Below are 14,432 nucleotides of genomic sequence, written 5' to 3' on the forward strand. Positions count from 1 at the left end.
AGTGAAACCACAGCTGCAGGTGTTCTAGTCACAATGTGCTCTAGGTATAAGAGAGAAACAGATTAATTCAGCAGGTAATTCAGTCCACTTTCAATTTGAATTAACTTATGTAGGTGTCTATATATTTTTATTGTAGAGATGTCCCAGTGTGGCTGACTTCCTGGCAGATCACTCAGCAAGTGCTGAGAGCTGGTGGAATGAATTTAAACCTAAAAGCTACGACTGCAGTCGGCCTGGAATGTTTTTTCTATCCTTTTGAATGCAGCCTTCTAAATTCAAGAAGGTGTTTGTTTTCTTTTCTCTAAATCTTGATAATCTCAAATATTTGCTTAGGGCTTATCACTGTATTTCGTTTCCTTGCAAATCAAAGTACACAAGTGGAAAAATGTTTCAGATTTCTGCAAACTTTCTTCCTAAGTGCAAAATTGTTACCGGTTCTGAGCATACTTCCTACCACTGCTCGTGAACAAAAGATCACATTGCTGGGTACTGAGTCAAACTGTTAGTTGCTCAAGACCAGGATTTTATGGTAGTGGCAAAGTAGATGTCAAGTGAAACATGAAAGAGCACACCAACCCAGAATTCCCAGAATACTCTCTAAGCATTTAATCTAACAAAAATTAAGTTTCTAAAAGAATGTGAAGAACCATAAATACTTTTTCCACAATCCTTTTGCCTATATCTTGACTTATCTTTTGATGTGCACTGCAGCACATTCTGGATCTTGCTGTTCTGCCATCTAGGCCAGTATCCATTCATGTATTCATAGCATGCTGTGACTCCTTTGAGATGCACCTTTTGTTTTCTATTTCAGGGAAATTGTAGAGTCAGAGGGTGGGCCTGCAGTTTGCCTGGGCTTGCCCCAATATAGAATCAAGATGTGTTCAAAATTCAGGTACTAAACTACTCCCAGGTGGGCTGTGCTTCTGTCTGTGCTCATAGGAATGTTCTCAGCAGCTACCTAGCACCTTTTTGTAGTCTTGGAAATGTTTGTTTGGCATTGCAAAGAAGCCAGGAAATGACATATCCTCTTCTAGAAGTAGCTTCTTCTGGTGTGAGAGAAACTGATGACAAATTAGGTGTAATCTAACTCCTGTATTACGTAAGAAGGTCATCTTTCCCAGAGCATGAGGCATAGCACTCTGTCCTGTAACAATCAGCAGTAGTTTGACAGACATCCCAAAAGCTATGATTCTGTAGCCCGGTACTTACAGAGTAGTGCTCCAGAAAGCAACTGTGGTTTTCTCAGTATCCTCTAATACAACTAAAGCAGAGTTTGATGCTATATGGGATTTGGACAGAGTGATATTTAATCATGTTACCATGTCGTGCTACAGTCTGTAGGATTAGGTTCTATTGTGATTTCTTATGACTTCTAGTAAAAGAATAAATCATGTTACAGATGTATTGAGAAATCCCACCATGATGTGACCAGCTCCTTCATTGTGGTAGAAATGTTACCTATAGAGAGAGTAATGTAAATATGTAACAGCAAATGTCTATTCTGATATAATAAAAAATACCTTGGATATTGCCAGACATGGAATAATGGAATAATGGTTCCTTTATAACCACAAATTTAAATATAGAGTTATTTTTGAAAGCTTTATATCGTTTGGCTATTAAAATGTTTGTGTACATTTGTAAGTATTCATGATGTGCTTTTCTATACATCATTGGTTGAGTTACAAGTGTAAAGATATATAGAAAGCTAAGTGACAAGAAGTTTTTTTTTCTGAGGTGTTTCAAGAGCTATAACTTTGTTTTTCCAGTGTATTCTTTCACTGAGCTGAATTCTGATTAATAGCATTTTATGGCTTAATATGATTTCATTAACATCTTGGAATGTTTTCCTTTGAGAGGCAAAAGGTATAAAGAATCTTTCCTTTTTGTCTTGTATGGGTTTTTTTATACAGACAGACTGCAGTTTTAATATGATAAATATTTAGATATTTTGTAATTTTGTCATGCGAAGAAGGCCAGCCTTAATGAATTTAAATAAAATATTATACATTGACATGTTTTATTGTGAGTGAATATAAAATAATATGCAAAACCTGAATTAGATTAAATGTCATCATTATCCCATAGCTTCCTGCTTTTGTTGGGGAAAAGAGATTTTGCATTTAAATTCTTAAATATCTGTTTCTGTGTATGTTATATTTCTTGTCCTGCTGCAGTAGTGTAAAGTTAAATATGAAGGGCTTTCTTGCCATGTGGATCTTCGTGTCATTCATTACGTAGAAGACCTAAGATTAGTGCTATTAAGAAGGAAGATGAGTAAGCAGTACAGATCCTTGCTTGTGCTTGGTACAATATAAATAGAGACAAGTCCATTTTCAAAGAAGGTGTAAAATAACTGAGGGTCTCCCTCATGTTTTTATTAGATGACCAAAATAATTAGAGTAAAGCCATAACTGGTTTTGCCTTGTCAAACCCAAATATCTTGACTTTGTCACTCTGATGAAGCCCTTTTACTAGTTCTGTGGTTTTTTTTTACTTCTCTTTGAAACGTTGCAAACACAATCAGAGTGCTTTGGACCAGTGGTATGTAGTGTCAACATGGCAGATTCCAGACTAGTGCTAAGTATTTTGGTAGGTTTGCCAATAGATGGAGAGGAGGCTGCTTTGAACACTTTCATCTACATAATGGAGTGGTATTTGCTACCTGTGTGGTCTGTTTTGCTCTCACTGAGAGAGGTACAAGGATTTGAAGGTTTTTGCCATTTTTGTTTGAGAAGGTCAGAAATGTAGATGCTATTACAAAGTTGTAAACATATGCCTCTTACTGTACCATTTCATATGTTGAAAGTTCCAAATTTGTTTATTGCTGCTTTCTGGCCTTCTGTTTATCCTTGTCTCTGCATCAGTTCTGTTCTAAATGACAAACTCCCCAACATCTGTCACATGGAAAGAGAGGCTGTTAATTCTCTTGTATTTGAGACTTTTTACAGTAACATGGAAAATCAGAAGCTTACAGGGAAATCTTAGCTCCATAGTAGCTCCATAGAAGCAAAGAGAGGAAAATAGACCCCCTGGTAAAAAGGAACCTATAAAACCTTGTCCGGCTTCTTTCTGGTGTTGTCTTTTAGTTTAACATGTCATTTACCAAAACTAGTCAATAAAAGGAAACTGATTCGAGTGCACTTTTACCCATATATTTCAAACTTCTAAAACAGGTCTGTCTAACCTATGCCAGCACAAGTTGTTTGACATGATTTTTCAATACCAAATTGAAGGGGGGGCAAGGAACATATGTTATTCTCACAGAATATGTGCAGTGATTTATTTTTCCTATTTTTTATTACTAATTGTTTTTTGATAAAGATGATACTCAGTTTTCTTGTATCATACCCAACAAGGGCTGCACTTAGTTTCTTGGGTTCTAGCAGTAGCTGAAACGAGCTGGCTCAGAACATATGGAATTCTGTAGCTCTGAGAACTTCTAATAGCTACAGTGATTTTTTTTTCCAAAGCCTTGCAAAAGTTTTGGTTTCTTTCTGACTTAAGGCTTCCAACAGTGAGCTGCAGATTACAAGAGTTTAACAGTAAACTAGTTCCTATTGGAAAGTACTGATGCGTCAGAACTCAAGTTTTTAGCCAGCAGTAAATGAAGATCAGACATCTGATATTATATGTACCCAGTCTGTACTCTTCTAGGTCTGCAAAAATTAAATGTGCTGTAGCCAGAAACTCAAGCAAGCCAGAGCATGTTCATGCTCCAGTTTGTCACTGAATGAGCTAAGGTTTGTATAACTCCTCAAACTCTCCTGCTTTACTACAGCATTATTTCCAGGATAGTCAGCTATGGGACGTTTCTGCTTGCAAACCTTTCTGAGGCTGGGGGGTCGTGAGGCTTCTTGACTCATAACAGTGCATTGGGAGTTCTTGAAAGACCTTGTGTCTCCAAATATAAGACAGACCAAAAAGCAGGACTAGATGTTGGTAGCTTTATTATGGACGTCTGAATAGCTGCTGACTAAACTTGTCTGTTTCAGTTGGCAGCTGGGGGGGACCTTAGAAAGCACAGTTGCCTAGCTCACAGTTTTCAAACAAAATATTTTCAGATTTCAAATACTGGAGCATTTTTCACTTTGTATTGTTATTCTAATTTGATCTGTCTTTGATTAATTTGAAAATTACCAGAGAATAAACTTGATTTCCTAGCCAACAGCTACACTGATCATTATTTTTTCTATGTGGCTGTTGAGGGAATGTAGCATTTTGTTTGTTTGGGTCCTTTCCCTTCTAAGACAAGTCTACAGTAGAAACTTACTTTGACTTTTGTTTATCAGGAAATCTACAACAACTGCTGTGTGGGCAATCCATGCATACCATGTCCTCATCTTGTGTAGTTACTTCTGCATTTTACGATTGCAGCTGCACGGCAGTGCTTTTAGAGTAGATGTGTTTTGTCCTGGTTATTTTAGGAAGACAGGAATTCTCATGTTTAAGGTTAAACTGAAAAGTTCCAGTGAATCCTCTTGTTTTGTCCCATCATCTCTTTGCTTACTGAAAGCCAGGCAAATTTTGAAAATGGTCAAGAACTGTCAAATACCCAATTCTTGGCGTGATTAAGGTATGCAAACTACAGCATCACAAGTCTTGGGACCTATATTCCAGTTATTGTTCCTCCTCACTCATCTGTTCAGATAGCTGCTTGTTAAGTGTCTGCACTAGGTGGAAAGATGCTCCTGTACATACTCCCTTTCTTCAGAAAGCAGAAGTCAAGGGCCACAGCAGTGTGTGATGTGTAGCCAGTCATGGCCAGCACGCTGATGGTTTCTCAGCCTCCCCTAGGCTGGTGTCACAAAGGACAGCACTTCACCACTAACATTTCTGTGGCAAGGTGATACGCACACAGCATGATTCCATATAGATAAACACGTGGTCAAGGGGCATGGCATGTCAACATGGAATACTGATGGGGAGGACTTGATAGAGGTTCTGTGCTTGTTTCAGGACACTGGTGCTTCCAGACTTCATCTCTCATCTCAGTAAACCCATTTCTAAAATAGATATAAAGTATGAAAACAACAAAAATTTTGCAAAAAGGAATCTAATCTAGCTTAATTCAAAGTAACTCATAACTAATGTAGCTAGCGTATGTACGCAGCCCTGCAAATTCTTCATTCTTACAGGCTGTAGGCAAATTCTCTTTACCAGCTTTGCATTGAGTATGTACAAGGATGGGTTGTGTAAACTGTCATATGTGAGGGCAAAGACCAATTTTCTACTTCATCTGAAGGCAGAATACAACTCCTAGGAAAATGATGTAATGACTCATGCAAGAGTAATCACAGTTGATGCAGGGCTGCTGAGCTACCAGTCCCATTACTTAGCGCTCAGTCATGTTGCTAAGGAAATTACTTCTCCTTTTGTAGTCCTTATTCATAAAACATGACAATGAAGCATGACATTACTTCCTATGTAGTTACAGCGCTTGAAAACTCCCTGAGTTTTTAGAATCAGCCAATAGAGACCATCTTACGTGCTAACTGATCTGAGTTTTTGGCATGCTTTTAGATGTTTTCTACCTCCGTTGTGAAACATATGATTTAGATAAAGAAGCAAGATATTTCCCTTATGTGATGAGGAAAATAATAGTGTCCACTTCTGTAGCATCTTCCACTTGATAAGCTGATAAAGCACTATACTCATCTTTTCTGTGAACAATATCTGCTGTTCTGAGATATGTTACAAAAATGTAAGTATGCAGGAAATGGGTCAGAATACTAGAACTGCAAGTTTAATCCAGATATCTCAACTTCTCTTTCTGTATTCTCCATCATAATTCCAGTTTTCTTCCACAGGACATGTTAGTGAGGCATTTTGGTGTCCAAGATGGGATTGCAGTCTATTGTTTTTTGGTTCCTTTCTCCTCCTCATGCTCTTCCCCTCCCTCCCCCAGGTAGATTTTGAAGAAAGATTGTGCCTGAAATATCCTATGGGAAATCTCCATAGATTGTTGCTTGTATAAGTGAAATTCTGGAATCTGTCACTGTACCTGAACCATTTCTGGTACCTATCTATCCTCAATACTTAACCTGGTTTTGCACAACTGGCAATGACAAAAGCAGAGTGCCATCAGCTACTCAAGATTCGCCATCTTTCCTAGTTCATCAGTAGCTCAAATGTCATTGCGTTTGGGGAAAAACTTAATTGAAAAAAGATTGGAATAAGTTTTTGTTGTGCTTTAGGCCTCATTTTATGGGAAATTGGTTTGAATTTTGATCTTAATTTCAAGGTTCTGTTCAGTGTCAGTATGATGTTAAAATTTTCTGTAATTTGAGGGGAAAAAGTTATGTAAGAGTATAAGTGTGTGTTGATCAGCATGCCACAAGTGGTCACTTGTGTCCTATCACTAATGAATGAATCCTTTGGGAAACTGTTGTCTTTCATGTTTATCTCAACTTTTCTGGTTTGGAAGTTATTGTAAAAGGTGGGTGGCAATACCAACAGTGATAATGGTTTCCTACTGCTCATGTCTGCCTTAAGGAACCAAAGTGGGGTTGCTATGGGAAGGGGAGCACTAGTCAGAAGTGCCCTGTGAGCTTCCTTTACCTCGGTATATTAGATAAATTTAATTTTCTAATCTTCTGTCTCCGTTTCTTCCCTTATTGCATATTTGAGTATTCTCTGCCTTTTATTTTTTTTCTCTTATTTTATACTAAACTTCATCTTACTTGAGCTTTCTTATGCAAAGATTCTGCTCATATCTATGAAAATTGCCAGACTTTTCCAAGAACTTTCCTCTCCTGCTTCTGCAACATACATGATGGCTAAAGAATCTTGTCTTGAGCTAGATGTTTCTTAAGCTCTAGCTACACATCAAAGGAAGATCCAGTGCTCTTTATGTCTTGAATTGCTTCATTTTTAAAACCAGTTCATTTTACTGTAAGATACTTTTTCTTGCATAATTTATTGCAAAATTCAGTGTCCTGGACAATGCATTAAAACCCCAAGCTACAAAGAGATATATGTCCTAGTTCTACCCAGTACCCAGAGATGTCACTATGATAAGTCGCCATATGAAATTTTAATCCTGCTGGATGCAGCTGAACTTGTTTGGAGTGAGAATACCACGGTTTCATTTATTTTTGATGATTGGTTTGATGATATGTAGAGGTCCTGGAAGAGGAATAAACTTTTTAATGACATTTATCATTTAGATAGTTTAAGACCACAACTTAAGCAATGTCATGTGGTCAAGCTCTGAAGTTAGATACATCAGAAGAATTTTATTAAAACTAGTCCTAGTAAAAAGTGCAGAAAGAGAGTGAAAGGATTGAATATTAGAGTGAAATTAAAATAGTGTATGAAGAGCATCTCCCAAACCAGAAGAACCAAACAACTAGTGGGGATCAAATATTTAATGTCAAAATTAATGAAATGTTTGGTTAGGTAGAGAGATATTTGCCTCTGGAAGGCTAATGCCAGTAGGATAGCTGTGAAGAGGCTTGCAGAATGTTGGTGTATGAATCCTGACACAAGGGAAAGAACAGCGTTACCAAAATTGCTTTGGACAACTGGAATAACTGTGGCAAAACCAGAGAAACATTGGCCAGGTAGCCTGAAAGACTGAGCCAACAGGAAAGAGACAAATACACTGTTAAAGAAAAATTTGATCTAGACAGTGCTTTAAAAGTCAGCTGGGTGTGCCTTGGTTTGTACGTGAGCAAAACCCCTTCGACCGAGCCAAAGCTGAAGGTGCCTGAGGTAATTGGTTAAAAATGAACGTTCTGTCTGTAACTATGGATTGTTTTAAAGGGTGTGCTATACAGAGGAGGCTAACCAGCCATCTGTTCGGTCAGTAAGTCTGGGTCCTTTACAGCGGGTTGACTCTTTGTCTTAGAAAATGCATTTTATACCACCAACCTGTTGCATAAGCTTCACGTAGCACGGTGGGAAAAGGGGGAAGTAACGTAAGTAAATCACGTGTGTAAAGTCTGTAACAGACTCTGGCTTGTCCGCGAGCAGGGTGGGTTTAGGAAACTGCTGGTTTTTGCTGTAGTGCTAATTTGGGAGACGAAACATGGAATTCAAGTTCTTAAATGCGCGGAAAAGGGCAAGGAGAGGTCAGCGCATGCCAAGGGCTCGGTGCCGGGCTCGGCGAGGCGCCCCCGGCGCAGCGCGCGGCGGGGTGTGGTCGTTGCGCCGCGAGTCGCGGCTCGGCTCGGCTCGGCGCCTGCGGCTGCCGGGGCGGCTGCGCGCGCGGCGGGGCCGGCCCGCCGGTGCCGCTCTCGCCGGGTGAGTGGCGCCCGGGAGCCGGTCTCTTTTGCTGGGGCAGGAACGGGAGGGTCACGGAAGCAGGTCCGCACTTTCGTGGCCTGGGCGAATGAGCGATAAGGCGCTCTTAGAAGGCTCCGGTTGAGTCACCCTCGGTTTAGTTACCGCGGACTGCTCTTCTCTGGGGCAGGCTGGTGCGAGTGTACGCGCCGGCTCCTGCCGCGGCACGGCCATAACTTGGACCGAGGACGTCCCAGTTCATTTGCTGGAAGCGCTCCGGACTGCTGGTTGTCGGGGGTCTGGCCGTCGGCCACCCCTTCCTGCCGCCCGGCTGCCTGCTGCCCCCGGCACCGCCGCCCGCGGGGCTCCGCAGCCCCAAGGGTCCTGGACGGGACTCGCTGGCAGGAGATCGCTTGGCCCGGACAAAACCTCCAGGTAACCTCAGAAAGTCTGGAAAGAAGCAGCAGCGATCAGACCGGTAACTGTGAGGACAGCCTTGTTCTGTCGGGCGGAGAGTGAAAAGCTGTTTTTGTGTGTGTGTGAGCGTCGCTGTGTCCCTCGCCTCTGTCGGGCGGGGAACGGAGAAGCAGGGCGAGCCCCGACCCTGGCGGCGGTTGACTTGCGGGCTGCTAGAAATGCCGTACCTGGGGCAGTAACTACCGAGACGTTTGATCTAATGCTTAGGTTTTGTAGGAATAGATCCAATGGAAATCTATTAAACATTCTTTAGGAATAAAACACTGGTGCACTTTGAGATACCGAGGTTCTTCACTGAGTAGAGAGAAAGGAAATGCTGTGCCTGTTTTCTGTCGGTTAAAGAGAAAGCGTACATAAAAGCACTTCTTTTGTCCAAATTTGTAATTTCCCCAAGTCTGTTGTTAGTTCATAATATTTAAGTGCATACTTATGGCTGAAAAGGGTTTTTATATACTTCGTTTTCAGTTCGAGTGGGTTGTTTCGTGGGTTGGTGGTTTTTTGGTGGGTTTTTTTTTTTTTGGTAACATCGTGGGAACAGAGGAGCAGGCAAAATAATAAAAAAGGAGGAACAAAAGCTTGTATTTTTAATCATTAGCTGAAAAACACTTAGATTTTACTGTAACCTTGGTGAAGTCCTCTATTCCTGCCAGCAAAATGGAGAGTCAAGGCTTCATACCATTCAGAGTTTCTGAGCTGACTGGGTGCTTAAGTTTCTGAGATAATTTCATAGTATAGGACAAATGAGGAGGTCTCTACTTATTGTTGAGTCCTCTTCAATGATCACCTTTTCACGTCATTTTTTTTATAGATATCAAGGCAAAACTCAGAGAATTGAGATTTATCTGTTTCTCTCCTCTTGAAACGCAGAAATTTCAAAGATAACTTATCCTGGCCTGTGTGCTTTCTGTTGCCTGAGAATAATAGTTAAAAATAACATTTTAAATAGATTGTCAGATTACATTGCAAGGATGTATGGGGAGTGGAAATTATATGACATATATAAGGAGAGAGAAAGAGAGCACAAACATTTTTATAGGACTTCAGAATCCTTTGGAAGCACTGACCTGGCTGTAATCTTGTGGGGAGTTTTTCATGTTTGACAGACTCGTGTCTTTTCTGATAGTAGCTTAAAGCCTTTGAACTATTGTGTATGCTTTCTTAATCTGTTTCCCCTTATCATAACAGGCTGTAAGTTCTTGAACCTTAATATTCTTCTCAAAGTCCTGTGATCTGTTTACTATAGGAGCTACTGCATCAGTTTATCACGTTCAAAAAAAAAAAAAAGCTGAAAATACAGATTGTAGAAAGCTGCTTCTAAGTCATTTTGGGAGCAGGAATCCTCTTTTTTTTTTTTATACTAATGAAGAATACTACATTACTTCTAGGGAGACAATTAACATGAAATCTACCTTGAGTTTGTAGTGGCTACAGTTTTAACTGTATTTCTTCCTTTTCAGCCGTGGGTGGTTTTTTTTGTTATCCTAGCTTATTCTCTTACTACACAAAAAATAGGTCCAAGGAAATGGATCTATTTTTTGTCCTGAACTTGACTTTCTTCACTGTTAAAGTTGATCACTTTCATTATTTCCTGTGTGCATCCGTATAGTACATGCAAATGTGCCAAGTAACTTAGCAGGGAAGAAAAGAGTGCGATATCTCCCACTCCTCCTAATTTATTGTTACTGGTTTCGAGGGAGGGAGGCCAGATGGGTTGGAGGTTGTGAGGAGATTTGCTGTGTCAAAAGTAAGTAGAGTTTTCACAAAAGTTGGCTCCATCTTTTAAAAAATGGAGAACACAAGGCAGTTGTTCTTCAGTTGGATGCATTAAACCTCCTCTTAGCTTCATAGCATATATAATGATAAAGACAAGGTAAGACTTGTAAATAATTGTACCATTGGCGATATGATAACACCAGGTATAGATGTCGGAGACTTGGATCTAACAGGGAGAATCACCCAAACTGCAGATCAATAAGACTTTGAGAGAAGTGTGAATCTTTCAATGTCTAAAACTGGTTTAGATGTAACTCAAAGAGTTTTGAGAGTCTGATATTGCTTTTGTGTTTCCTTTTATAAGGTTTCTATTAGCGTGTACAGCCTCGGACTGTTTGTTATGCCATTCATGAATCTTTGAGGCCAAACTGGAGATTTCCCTTTCCCATGCTTCCCCTCCTCCAACATATTGAAACAACAAAGCAGCAGCCATTGGCACTAATTGTGTTATGTTGTGATATGGGATGGTCACTTATTCTTGTACATGTATCAGGTTGAATGAACCATCAAACCACTTCTTCTGATTGTGCTAACATCAGAAAGTTTTCACGAAGACAAGCTGAGCCAGAAAGTTTATATTTGCATCCCAAAGCCAAGAAAGCATGAGTAGAAGGATATTTTGTATGTTGTTTTGGGAAAACAAAGGTTATTTGTTTCATTATTCATACGTTCTTTTATTTTTTTTGAGCAATGATGTGAAGAGATGCGCACCCCATCAGATTCTGCTATAATTTCTACCATTTCCATTGTTGATTGCATGATGGCAGAGTTCGAAGCACACTGTGTCTTAGGAAGTTTTCAGGGTTTCTGTATCTAGTGAAGCCAAACATTGTTTGAATCATATGCTAAAGTATTTGAGACATTCCAGAGTCTTCAGCTGAAGAGACTCCCTCCTTGAAGTGTTTACATTCAATACGAGAAAAATGTATGGATAGTTTGACAGGACTTTTGTTACTGAGCTAATTGTTGTAGTTCTTGATTTACGTTTTTGAAGGATAGGTAGTACAGCAGCACATAGGCAAGCAGATAAATTTATGGGTAGAAGCTAGCAGGCCTGTTGCTTTGGGGTTTTACTTCTTTTGTAGTTGGGCTTTGGGGTTTTTTTGTTTGTTTTTTTTTTGAGAGGTTTTGCAAGGAAATTGCTTGAAATATTATCAAAGCTTCTGTACACATGTAATTGTGGCTAAGTGTCTTGCAAGTTCTTGAATGTAGGTGTTTCATACTAGCTTTGAAACTAACTTGATTCCTCAAAACAAAACTCAGGTGTGAATTTGGGGACTGGGTATTGAATTTATAAATCATGGGACGTTACTGAGAGTGACTTAAAATGTGCAATGATTACGACATAACTGAGAGAGTTTGGTTTTCTTTCTTAAGGGCTTCCTAGGGACGGAGGTTAAATGGAAAGCGCTGTACTTCAGAGAGTCATTGTTGAAAATTCACAGACTGTTGGATTGGAAACCTACTGAATTGCTATAATAATTATCCTGTGATTTGATTAGGAGAGGGAATTCTCAGCTTTCTTTATGGATCCTCAGACATGAAGTGGTTGACAGTTTACTGTCATTGTAAGCCTATGGTGGACTCATCTGGTATCAGCTATTAAACTGGAACTTTTGTTGGTTATATTATACCTGTTCGGTTTTGATACCTATTTGCATGAAGTGTCACATGTTCCATTTCAGCACCCGGTGATAATCTAACAGGAAAGCCTAAGGAAGATCTCTCTGACTGGATGACCTGCACTTAAATAGTCAGAATTCAGAGGTTTGGAGGGTTTTTTTTTAATAAACCAGTTAGAAAGTACAATTAAGTACAGAATCTTGGCAGCTCCCAAAAGGAGAATAACAACATGTTTGTGCAATATGAGCAACCCAGCCTCCAGTTTTTCAGACTCTCTGTAAATGGTGTTTGCTGCCTTACTGCAGTAAACACATAAAGTTGAGTTTTTAAATGACTCTGTGAATTCTAAGCTTCCCCCCCCCATTGTTTGAGATAATTTTTATCATTCCTCTCTAATAATAAGGCTGAATTTACTAGAAACAAGCTATGTCAGTTTGCTTTAGCTATAGGAGGTTGTAGCTTTGTGATAAGCATTTGCATTTTACAGCTTTCTATCTCTGGACCACTTGTTTTGCTTAGAACAATCGTAATGCAAAACTGAGTTTACAGCACTTTAAAAAATTATTTTGAAAATAATTATGTGATATTTTTAATACTAGTCAGCAGAAACTGTGTCCTCAAACCACATGATAAATGGAGAGTGGATTTAGTATTTCACATCAAGGGCCCATATGATAATTTATGGCAGATTTTTTGGGAGAGTGGGGTTTGGTTTCTTTAGGAGGTCAAATTCTATTTGGGTCTGTGTAACTAAGAATGTCAGTTCTTATTAGCTTCTCAACTTTTTTCTACTCTTCTCAACAAGAAACCTGTCTGAAGTCAAACAGATTCTTTCTGGGCAGAGGTGCTATTTCCAGAAGCTTTTGTACTACAGTACATATTGTACGTAGTACCTGTGCTCAAACAGAGCCTTGGCAAATTGAAGGTTAAAAAAAAAAACCCTAAATATTACTTATAATCTGTAATTAATGAGTATTTATTGTAGTACCCTCAATAAGGGAGAAGTGGGAAGGGATTTGTTGTTGAAGTCTGGAAACCTTATCTAGCCTATGAATCTCTGCAATGCAGCTGACAGGAAATAGCAGAATTCTTTCATGAATTTGAGATCGGCTTTAACATTTACTGTAAAACTAAGCCTGTTATGATAACCTCTGAGCAAAAGTAACAGTAGCTTCAGTGCAGCAACACTTTGATAGTACCTGTGATGCTGAAGCTGGAGAAGAGAGCAGGAGGACTATAGAGACAGCTCTGTTTTCCTTGCAGCACCTGTGCATTCCCCAAAACCAGAGGAATTCTTGTGCAGCTGTAAGCAACTGACTTCCAGTCTGCTGGGCCTTCAGGGTGCTACTCTTAATTTTCAGCATGAAACTTAACCAAGGTCAGAACAGATTCTTCCTGTCCATAACTGTTATTTCCAAAAGCTCTTCTGCTTTCTGATTTCATATCAATCTCTGCTGCTTCTGTGGCTTTTCCAGTTTTTGTAGGAGGCACCTGGTTGACTACCACCTAGGTTAAATAATGTAGGACTGGTTGACTTTTGAGTCTGTGTGTATGTTCCCCAGAGTGGCTTTTGTAGGCTAATATAACTGGACAGGATAAGGCAGCCTGTCTTCTGTAATAGAACACTATGAAGTGAGCACAAGGCAGCATTTTTTGAGGAACAAAACAGCCATCTGTTAATGTGCCTGAAGTGTTTGTCTCGCAAAGCTTTTCGCTCACGGTAACAGAAAAACCTGTACTGTGTGGCAGGCTATAACTGATTGTACAAGAGACAGCTATGCAAATCCCCAAAGTCAGCAGCGATTTGAGCCAGCAAGCTGCACATGCTGAAGAAAAGAATTCTAGTAATCCGCTCCTGCCCTTATCTCTTGGATAGAGCTCTTTACAGCCTGTTAGAAATATGTGACCGGTTCTCTGCTAGATTTCTTACTTGAGCAAGACTCTTCAGAAACAGGCTTTTCCTCACGGTGTGCCAACTACTGGATTTAGAAACGTAGTCTTCCAAACCAAGTTGTAGTGTCCTTTATTTTTTGTCAAAATGGTCTTAGAACTTTTCTTTTTGTTAATGGTTCTAAGTTGATGGCTGAGTCTTCAGAGGATGTGAAGGAGCAAAGAAAGGAACTTTGTGGATAAAAATGGAAAATTGTTCAGGGCCTGCTCTTGCATGAGTGTCCAAATCAGTTGGATTTTGTTGTAACTTCACATGTGTAAAAGTTATTATACATGTGTGCTTGATGCGCAGTTGGGAGCAGCGCGATTGTATTATAACACAGGCTGCATCTTGGGGTATCTTGAGTGCCTCAAAGCAAAGTAGAAGTTCGGTTGTAGAT

Source organism: Tauraco erythrolophus, chromosome 10 (genome assembly GCF_009769465.1).
Source record: "Tauraco erythrolophus isolate bTauEry1 chromosome 10, bTauEry1.pri, whole genome shotgun sequence".
Taxonomy (NCBI): Eukaryota; Metazoa; Chordata; class Aves; order Musophagiformes; family Musophagidae; genus Tauraco; species Tauraco erythrolophus.